Source organism: Ranitomeya variabilis, chromosome 3 (assembly GCF_051348905.1).
Source record: "Ranitomeya variabilis isolate aRanVar5 chromosome 3, aRanVar5.hap1, whole genome shotgun sequence".
NCBI classification, from domain to species: Eukaryota; Metazoa; Chordata; class Amphibia; order Anura; family Dendrobatidae; genus Ranitomeya; species Ranitomeya variabilis.
In genome coordinates, this window is record NC_135234.1 from 745,990,628 (window position 1) to 746,002,169 (window position 11,542).

Here is an 11,542-nt window from a genome sequence, read left to right on the forward strand (position 1 = left end):
TGTCTTTTCGTTTGGATCTTCCTGCGTCGTTTGCCATTCACAATGTGTTCCATAGGTCTTTGTTGCGGCGGTACATTGTGCCTGTGGTTCCTGCTGTTGACCCTCCTGCTCCGGTCTTGGTTGAGGGCGAGTTGGAGTATGTGGTGGAGAAGATCTTAGATTCTCGTCTCTCTAGACGGAGGCTTCAGTATCTGGTCAAATGGAAGGGCTATGGTCAGGAGGATAATTCCTGGGTGGTCGCCTCTGATGTTCATGCGGCCGATTTGGTTCGTGCTTTTCACGCTGCCCATCCTGATCGCCCTGGTGGTCGTAGTGAGGGTTCGGTGACCCCTCCTTAAAGGGGGGGTACTGTTATGAACTATACTTTTGGGCTCCCTCTTGTGGTCACTCGCGGTATGGCTCTTGGATTCTTTTTCCTCAGCTTGGTAGTCACCTGTTCGTTAAGACTCTGGATGTTTCTATTTAAACTTCCTGGAGTCTTAGTCCATTGCCTGGCATCCATGTAATCAGTCCTTGTCTGGTTTCTCTTGTCTACTGGTCCTGATTTTTGCAACATAAGCTAAGTCCTGCTTTCTTGTTTTTTGTTTATTTGTATTATTCTGTTTTTTGTTCAGCTTGTTCATAATGTGATTCCTGATTTTGCTGGAAGCTCTTAAGGGGCTGATATTCTCCCCCCATACCGTTAGTCGGTACGGGGGTTCTTGGATATTCAGCGTGGATATTTTAGTAGGGTTTTTCGCTGACCACATAAGTCCGCTTTCTATATTTCTGCTATTATTTAGTGGGCCTCTCTTTGCTGAATCTAGTTCATACTTACGTTTGTCCTTTCCTCTTACCTCACCGTTATTATTTGTTGGGGGCCTGTATCTACTTTGGGGTATCTTTCTCTGGAGGCAAGTGAGGTCTGTATTTTCTCTGAAAGGGTTAGTTAGATCTCCGGCTGGCGCGAGACGTCTAGAACCAACGTAGGCACATTCCCCGGCTGCTATTATTTGTGGGCTAGGATCAGGTATGTGGTCAGCTCAGTTACCACCTCCCTAAGAGCTAGTTTTTATGTTTGCAGACTTTGCTGAAGACCCTGAGATCCTCTGCCATCCTCTGCCTCTGCCACTATCCCCCTCCCTTGGCTAAACGCAGATTGCATGTGATACAAAGGATTACTGTACTTTTTACAGGTGACTGCCAAACGTTGCCTGTTAAGGGAGCAACACCAGCAGACGAGCTGAGCGCCTGTTTAAAATCATATCTATGGAGACATTCAGATGCCAACTCTGACTATCATCATATAGATCACTTGAAGGGAAATACAACTGCGGACAAATTTACACACCACCTACTATGCCTCGTAAACAGGCTCCGTCCAGATTCCACTACACTTCCTACCCGGAAGACTTTTGCAAAATGACGTCCTCAGTACTGGAAGTTATTGACCACAATTTCCCGTATCTTTCTAACAATTTTATCCACCATCAGGGGCTTTGTGAATGCGCAATCCTAGCGCCTAAAAAGGATAAGTGTCGGCTCCACAGATCTACAAAGACAGGGGAGACTGCCCGAACCAGCGACCACATCCATGTCCATTGCTTCAGTCATGGATAGTGAACAAGCTGTATTGTACCCATTGGAGTTTCTGAATTCTTTGGCGCCTCCTGGATGTCAACACATAAGGCCCCGTCTCACATAGCGAGATCGCTAGCGAGATCGCTGCTGAGTCACTAGTTTTGTGACGCAACAGCGACCTCAGTAGCGATCTCGCTATGTGTGACACGTACCAGCGATCAGGCCCCTGCTGCGAGATCGCTGGTCTTGTCGGAATGGCCTGGACCTTTTTTTGGTCGTTGAGGCCCCGCTGACATCGCTGAATCGGTGTGTGTGACACCGATCCAGCGATGTCTTCACTGGTAACCAGGGTAAACATCGGGTTACTAAGCGCAGGGCCGCGCTTAGTAACCCGATGTTTGCACCCTGGTTACCAGCGTAAATGTAAAAAAAACCAAACACTACATACTCACCATCTGATGTCCGTCAGGTCCCTTGCCGTCCGCTTCCTGCTCTGAGTGCCGCCGTACAGTGAGAGCGCAGCACAGCAGTGACGTCACCGCTGCGCTCTGCTCTCACTGTACGGCGGCACTCAGTCAGAGCAGGAAGCAGACGGCAAGGGACCTGGACACCGAAAGGCGAGTATGTAGTGTTTGTTTTTTTTGGTAACCAGGGTAAACATCGGGTTACTAAGCGCGGCCCTGCGCTTAGTAACCCGATGTTTACCCTGGTTACCCGGGTGCTGCAGGGGGACTTCGGCATCGTTGAAGACAGTTTCAACGATGCCGAAGTCGTTCCCCTGATCGTTGGTCGCTGGAGAGAGCTGTCTGTGTGACAGCTCCCCAGCGACCACACAACGACTTACCAACGATCACGGCCAGGTCGTATCGCTGCTCGTGATCGTTGGTAAATCGCTATGTGAGACGGGGCCTTTAGGCTCACCTTAAAAACTATAGCTCCAATAAATTTGCATAGGAATCTTGACAAAACCAAAACTAATTGCACAAGGTTGTGTGCAGAGTCTCATGCCCAAAGTTATTGTAGCCACTATTCTTATGGGAGACACCAAGGGAGAATGTTTACATTTAGCATATCCCCCTGCTGCCAAGTGACAGGTCCTTCCATTTTAAGCTTCTGCAGTTCCCAGTCCCACTTGCATTTGCTCTGACTATAAACAAAGCACAAGGTCAAAATCACTTAACCCCTTAGTGAGAGCCAATTTGCTACTTAATGACCAAGTTTTACAATTCTGACCACTGTCACTTTATGAGGTTATAACTCTGGAACGCTTTAACAGATCCCACCGATTCTGAGATTGTTTTTGTGACTTATTGTACTTCATGATCGTGGTAAAAAAATTTCAACATGACTTGTGTTTATGAAAAAAAAATGGAAATATGGCAAAAATTTAGCAATTTTCAAACTTAATTTTTATGCCCTTAAGGGTAAGTTCACACAGGGCTTTTTGCTGCGTTTTTTATGCTAGGCTTTGCTGGTATTGTAAAATGCAGCTGAAAATTAAGATTTCAGAAATCTCATGCACACACATTGGTTTTTTTTGTTTGATCAGTATTTTGTGCTTTGCTGCTTTTTTTGGACAGAGCATGTGACTTTCAGCATTTTTGCTGCATTTTTTCACCCATTGACTTGATCAGGTTTTGCTGCAGCAAAAACGCCCTGTGTGAACTTACTCTAAATCAGAGAGATATGTCAAAATACTTAATAATATTTCTCACATGTCTACTTTACATCAGCACAGTTTTGGAAACAATTTTTTTGTTAGGAAGTTAAGGATTAAAAGATGACCAGATATTTTTTTTTTTTTTTTTTAGAGATCACATCACATTTGAAGTCACTTTGAGGGGTGTACATGAAAGAAAATACCCCTATGTTACACCATTCTAAAAACTGCACCGCTCAAAACCACATTCAGGAAGCTTATTAACCCTTTACGTGCTTCACAGGAACTGAAGCAATGTGGAAGGAAAAATGAACATTTAACTTTTACACAAATGTTTTACTTCAGAATTTATTTTTTTCTTTTCTTCACAAGTGTAAAAAGAAAATGAACCACAAAATTAGTTATGCAGTTTCTCCTGAATATGCCGATACTCCATATGTTGGGGTAAACCCCTGTTTGGCCGCACGGCAGACATCGGAAGGGAAGAAGCGCTGTTTGACTTTTCAATGCAGAATTGGCTGGAATTGAGTTGGGACTCCATGTCGCATTTGCAGAGCCCCTGATGTGGCTAAACAGTGGAAACCCCCACAAGTGACCCCATTTTGGAAACTAGATCCCCTGTAGGAATTTATCTAGATGTGTGGTGAGCACTTTGAACCCCCAGGTGCTTCACAGAAGTTTATAACTCCTTTTTGGTGGTCACTTATTTATTATCTATTGTCGTACGTTTTGGGTATACCATTGGCCTTTGGGTACGTCACCCTTCCCCCGTCCCCTGTTTTCCCCTCCCTTCGTGTGGGGCTTTGTTTACATCTTGCTCCATTTTTGCTGGTGTCCGTAATACTTGTGTCATACCTGCGGCAGTGCGCATGCGCCCGTCTGACCCGCGGTTTCTGCATCTGAGCGGTGTCTTTGTGGCTTCCTGCACATGATGGGGATATTTCTCCCCGCTTGCGTGTGTGGACGCATGACGCCGGCCTCTGATGCAGGACCTGTCGATCGGCCGGCGCATGCGCCGCTATTGCCGTGTTTCATTGGCTGTCACACAACTTGTGACTGGTCACATGTACCTTCACCAGCTGTATTTGAAGGTCCTTTCTGGCATCACACTTCACTTCCCCTTGAGAAAGCAGAAACACCAGAAGCGAAACGCGCGTCGGGGGTCTCTCTTTGTCACTGTTCCAGCCCGGTGTGTTCTCCGTCCGTTACTCTAGTGGTAAGCGCTGCTTAATGCTTTGATTATATTGTACATCTTGTGTTGATATGAGTTCCGGCTTTGTTATATTAATTATTTATGTGTTTATCACAGCTTTTCCCAGAGCTACTATGGATTTCAGGGCCCGCGATTCTACCTGGCGGGCTCAGATTGATGACGCATTAAAGGATGGTTTGGATGGGGGATTGGATGGGTCGGGAGGTGATCTGCAAGAGTCTATAACCCGGTTTAAAGATCTCCTCAGAAAGAGGACTAGAGTGTGGTGGAACCATGCCTATTTTGAAAAAATATTTGGAAGGGTGATTAATCCCCCGAGGACTAAGGATACGTGTTTTCCCATCGTTACCTATTCCTGATGGTGATTTCAAAAATAAATGGTAGGAGTTATCTAACACCTGCTCTTTGGGTTATATGACACTTCTGAAAGACTTGGACTCACACACGCTTAATGAAATAGAAACAGAAATTGAGTCCATTCAAGTGTTTTTAAAAAAGGAGATGTCTGCTGATGCACTTAATAGAGCAATGGCAGTAAGTGGTGCTGTAAAACTGATGGAAATCACTAAGAGGTCATTAGCTGACCAAATACGCAGAAGAGATTAGAGAAAATGCAGCAGAGGCACAAAATTCAGAGCAGAATCTACACTTTTAAAATAGGGGACAGTGACAGTGAAGGGCCCCAGTGCAGGACTTGTGTCTGGGCCCCCCACCATCAATCCCCACCCATATAAACAAGCTCATTTACATGTATATTCACATTATATACAATACAACAAGATATTCACATGTCTGTTTACACACTACAGACTTGTACATAGTAAATACGGGCACAAAATATATAAAAGATGCACATACACTACTTTACATTACTGTGATCCACTTGCTGCCATCAGCAGATGATAGGATTGAAGAAAAAGAAAAAGACAACTAGGATTAACAGTCGCACCTTTTAGTTACACAAGTCTCACTGTATTACAAGACGAGCTGTGATTTTGGTAGCAGTGACTTTCCCAAACACACACAAGTGTTACAAATATATTTTCATATGATTTCAATTTTCAAAGTTTCTGTAAGTCCAGGGTGTAACAGGAATTTACCTCGGGGGTGGGATATATTTATGCGGATAGTGGCAGAGTTAAATATACACCGTCCTACATCGTGGGTAATTCTACTACTAGAAAGATTTTAGATAGATTAAAAATGACAATTGATGACCCAACCAGAGAGTGTCTACACCTCGTGGGCTGTCCTCACCTCGTGGGCTGTCCTCACCTCGTGGGCTGTCCTCACCACGCCGTGTGATTCAACCGTTACGTTCCCCATCATTAGGTTTCACACGAGGGACTTTACTGCCCCCAAAAAAAGACTCTGCCGATGCTACAGTCCATGCGGCTGACGCTGTGGCTTATAAGATTGCTAAAAGGTACACTTGTACAATAACGTTCTATTATTCTGTAAGAATTATAATGGTCTTTATTATTAAATACAGATCGTGGTATATTATTGTAATGAATTGCTCTGCTCCATCATTCTGAAATGTCCCGTGTCTGACTCGTGCTTGATCAATGAAGCCTTTAAAAACTTTACAATATTGTGTCTTTTATACAGTTAGTAAAAAATTAACTCTATACTTTATACTTGAGATCTATAAGAGGTGGGAATAGCATTTTTGGAAATAGTATTATCGGTCTTATAAATAAAAAAACAATAGGAATTCCATTACACAGTAACAAGGTGGGAATATCACTACCTAAAAGAAGGGGCTGCCAATGAACTAAATTGGGAATCTCACAATTAAATCCAAATAAATGTGAGGACGGAGAGGAACACCGGTTCTGACAGATGGTCCGATATTGTAGAGGCGATCACGGTGGGGGGGGTGGGGGACTTACAAACTTTGATATAGTTTTTTTTTTTTAGGAGTGCGGCACCTGTCAGATTATATTTGACAAGAAATATAGAAGCATCACTAATAAACGGAGTGGTCTAATTTTTGGCATTTATTTTAAAAATGCCCAATTCTTATATTATCACAGGCTGACACAAGACCAACATATGTTTTTTCACTTTGCAATATCAGTCACGTTACAATTTACCAGTTTGGCCCACATTCATCACTGCCTTTGTGACTGTTTTTTGCCTAGTTTTGGGACTTTCGTTTGCACCCAATTATCCTATTTGTGCTTTTTTATGTCTATTTGCTATGATTTAGAATTTCAAATGTACATAGAGATTAAATTACCTGGGAAGATTAAAACCATATAAATAAAGATCTTAAGGGTAAGACCCCACTAAATATTACCCCTGTCTAACAGGTGCATAAAACAATCTTTAATGCATAATATTCAAATAATTCATTTAGTAGTGTAATAGGTTAAAAAATTACATATTTGACATTATTAATTTATTTAGTATATGTTCAGTAGCTATTGCTTATCTTTGTATTAGTGATATCACCTCGGGGGACCATCAATACGTAATAAGGGAAATACTGGGTATGTAATATCAAAAAAACATTAAGAATGGGTTCAAAGAGAGGTAATGTGTACCAACCACAAACCCAAAGAAAACCAACTCCTTAAAAAATAACTATTTAAATATCAAAATAATAATAATAAAAAATTACAGAATAGCTATAAAACACCCCTATAGGGATAAACAAGGGAATCAAGGCAGCAGTCTCTGGGAGGTGGTAAAGTAAGCCTAACGCTCCCACTGGTAGGCCCTTGATTATGACGGCCTAACATCAGAAGTTGGCACCCTAATTTTGCGATGTGGCACCCCCGCTCCTCGACGGCTGTCCTTTCAATCCCTAAATCTATAAATGCAAGGGGGTACAGAAACTCTTCCACATCCCTACCCCCTTAAAGTAGAGTATAATGCTTTACTGCTAAATATGTACGGGTGCCCATGTGGGGCGGATAATTCTGCAATGTTAGAGCAAAGTACCCAGCCATGCAGAGTCCAGATGGACAGAAGCTCAGATGAAGCAGCTGTGCGACAGCAGTGTGGAGCAGAAGCAAGAGAAGAGGTCCTAAGCAGTACAGGGATGCAGGTCGCTCATCATGTGGCAGATCATCCCATGGTCAGATTCCCTCAGATCCGATCCAAAACAGACGAGGGAACCCCCAAGAGTAGACTCTTGACAGGGAGTATGCTGCGTTACCGCAAGAGGCGGTACGACCCAGGCACGTACTGAAGAACCTAGAAAGAAGTGCAGGGAAAGTAGAGAATGTTAACTGTATGGAACTCTATGCTGATGCTGTATCTGAAAAGGATGTGCAGTGAACAGAGGAAAGTAAAGTTTTAAATGGACTGTCTTTATATGCAACAATGCCAGCAGCAGAACTTCAGCCAGCTCGATGGGACCCCGACGATGCAGAAGGTGAAGCAGAAGGTATGCTGCAGATGGGACATTATATTCTTGTGATGGGAGACCAGGGCGCATTACAGCACATGGAGCATCTTTGGGATGTGCAGCCGACAAATCTGCGGCAACTGTGTGATGCCATGTCAATATGGACCAAAATCTCTGAGGAATGCTTTCAGCACCTTGTTGAATCTATGCCACGAAGAATTGAGGCAGTTCTGAAGGCAAAAGGGGGTCCAACCCGTTACTAGCATGGTGTACCTAATAAAGTGGCCGGTGAGTGTATATAGGCTGTCAAGAAGAGGAAATATAGCAATAGCAGTTTGATTTTAACGGACTAGTATAAACTATGTAACTAGCATCCAGATATTATGCTGTATAGATATCATGGACCGACATCCACTCAATTAATACGGTCTCAGAAGCATGTACTTAGGTGTATACTTTATCTATAAAAGGTTCTTACACTAACTCAATATATGGTGACATAGGATGACCACAAATGTTACAAAGGGACACTCAAAGATGTACGAGTGTCAGGCTAACAGTATAATGGAAGGCTATGGTGTCAGTTATAAGGTGACCATTATGAGAGTGGCCTTTAGGTCCCTCAAATGAAGGACAAAATACAGAAAAATATTTCAACAACAAAGTGCAAGTGTGCTTGACAATCAATAGCTCAGGTTAAAACTTAGGCGCATATATAAGACAGATGTCCTGTGCTCAGAACTTCTGAGGAGGGCAGATTGTTATCCGACTGTAGGTCTGTTGGCCCATTGTGGTCTCACCAGGAGAGTCCCCTGATGAACACTAGCAAAATCTAATGGGGGAGAAACGCGTCAGGACTGAGGATGAATCTACCTTCATGGCTGACACAGGACATCCGTCATATCTTATATAGTGGAGTGTTGTCCTCCACTGCACCTCCTCCCCTGCATCCATTTACTACTTGCATTGAATAAAGGAAGGAAAGTTTTACTGCATCACGGAGTGCCAACTATTTTTTCCTCCTTGGCCAGACTGTCTACAATGTGGTGCTGCTCAAATAATAAGTTTGATTTTACACAACTATATTTTGTTATATTATTCTGAAATGTCCTGTGTCTGATTCCGCTTATGGTTTGATAAATGAAGTCTTCAAACGTTACAATATTGTCTTATTTCATCTAGATGGAAGAGGCTAAAATCCAAACTTCATGTTTGGGGGCAATCAAAAATCAATTTTCTTAGGTTCTTAAAAAAAGGGGTCTCCTGTCCTTGTTAATGATATGGAAAACCAGGTAAAAACATAAAAAAATCAATAGGATGAAGGCACCAAAGAGCAGTTTCACACAAGGCACCATTCAGGCTAAGGCTGGCCGTGGCCATTGTGATTCATTATGTGAAACAATACTTACCTGGGAGGGGAGATGTCATGATCTATAAGGTGGATCTCCTCGGGTGGCAAGAGTTAATTAAAATCTCATCATGGCTGGAGCCAAAGTCTCAGGTGTAAAAAACACCATTTGTTCACTGGTTAAACTGGACTTGAATAGAATTGAACTGGAGACTTCTCATTGAAGTCCTTTTATTTCCTGCAAGACAATGCTGGTCAAGGGCTTTATAAAGTTTCTTTTGAGACAAGTGGACATTGCCTGAATATTTTCCAGAAGTGGAAAGAGCTGAGTGATCTCCCACAGGTGAAGACTTGGAGCTTTATTCCCCTTTTAGAAAGCCCACCAACATTATTATTATTATTTATTATTATAGCGCCATTTATTCCATGGCGCTTTACATGTGAGGAGGGGTATACATAATAAAAACAAGTACAATAATCTTGAACAATACAAGTCACAACTGGAACAGGAGGAGAGAGGACCCTGCCCGCGAGGGCTCACAATCTACAAGGGATGGGTGAGGATACAGTAGGTGAGGATAGAGCTGGTCATGCAGCGGTTTGGTCGATTGGTGGTTACATCCTCACGACCCAAAGCAAAACCACAACCTGTCCAAATACACAGTGAGGAGGAGATGAACAAGCTCAGTGCTAAGATTGTAAAGGCGGAAATAATGGGGAACACTGAGATGGCTGCAAAACTCAAAGCTCAACTGGAAGAAGCTCGTCAGCAAAAGCGAAATCGACTGGAAGACTACGAGAAAGAAAGGAGAGAAAAATCCCAGAAATCCGAAGCTGGAGAAGAGCAAGAAGTTCTGCTGGTGAAAACGGACCTGTCTGGTAGAGCGTGGCCAGTAAACTCCATGGCGGGTCCTGCAGAGCCGCGGGGAGGAAGGCGAAAAAGACAACTGGTTGAGACACACGTGGACAAGGAGAGGGTGCATTACTTCCATGATGATGACCATCAGAGCCTTCAAGATCTGGTCAAGAGAGAAAAGATGGGAACAGCCGAAGACCAGAACAAGCTATACCTGAGAATGGCAGCCAAGCTCAGAGAGAAGACTGACCAGGATTACTACACCCTGGACGATATGTTTGTCTCAAAAGCTGCAAAGAAAGAGCGAGCAAATGAGGAAGAGGAAAGAGAGAGGCGGCAAGCCATGGCCGAGCATCGGAGACTGGCTGCCAGAATGGAAAAATGTCCATTTTGCTTCGATAATGCTGAGCTGCCAAAGCACCTGATCATTGCTATAGGAGTGAAGGTATATTTGTGTCTTCCCAACCACCTTTCCCTCACGGAGGGACATTGTCTGATCGTTCCTTTACAACACTACACTGCAGCGACGCTTCTTGATGAAGACCTATGGAATGAAATTCAGATGTTCCGTAAAACATTAGTCAGGCTATTTGCCGATAACGGACTGGACTGCGTCTTTCTGGAAACAAACATAAACTTAAAAAAACGCTTTCATCTGGTCTATAAATGTATTCCCCTGCCGAAGGAGGTGGGAGATATGGCACCTATTTATTTCAAGAAAGCAATTCTGGAATCTGTCGAGGAATGGTCTATGAATAAGAAGCTAATAGAGCTGTCTACAAAGGATGTTCGGCGATCTGTTCCAAAAGGCTTGCCTTATTTCTCTGGATTTTGGACTACAAGGAGGTTTTGCGCACATTATCGAAGACCATAACAAGTTCCCACATTATTTTGGCAAGGAAATCATCGGTGGCATGCTGGATCTGGAGCCCAGAGTCTGGAGAAAAGCCGTGCGAGAGAACTTTGACGATCAGAGGAAAAAGGTTTTACAGTTTGCACAGTGGTGGAAGCCCTTTGATTTCACAAAAACAAAAGAGTAACCTCTGTGCAATAAATGTATTGTAACTGTTATATTGTGTTTATAATATTACTTCTTACTATATACACCGGGCACTTTATCTTTTTATTTTAAGTGTGATCTGAAAACCGAAAAAACTAAAATTTTAATAAACTTTGTAAATACTTTAAAAAAAAAAAAAAAAAAATGTATGTGGTAATGATTATGGTGCTTGAACCCTGTAGGTTCAAGCAACATACTGTAATCCGATTTCTTATATTTTATTCTTCTCTGTGTTTTCCACAATCAATGCGGCCCGAACCGCTCGGCGTAGAGACCCCGTTCAGGCAGCGTTTCGAAGCCCTCGGTGGGGACAGGTGTGCTGTATATTTTAGGAGTCGATCCGATTTGTAGTTTTTTTTGTTTTTTGATTTTTTTTAAAATCGCATATTTTAAAAAAAATTTCTCATAGGAATTAATGGCGACCTTTCCATGACCCACAACTGACATAGATTAAAGCCACAGCGCAGGTGCACTGACCTTACAA

The 11,542-nt window shown here is 42.9% G+C and overlaps 1 pseudogene; it reads left to right on the forward strand.

Moving 5' to 3' along the window:
• Nucleotides 1–9,732: 9,732 nt before the first annotated feature.
• LOC143817789 (CWF19-like protein 2 pseudogene) lies at nt 9,733–11,038 on the forward strand (annotated as a pseudogene).
• The last annotated feature ends 504 nt before the right edge of the window (nt 11,039–11,542 follow it).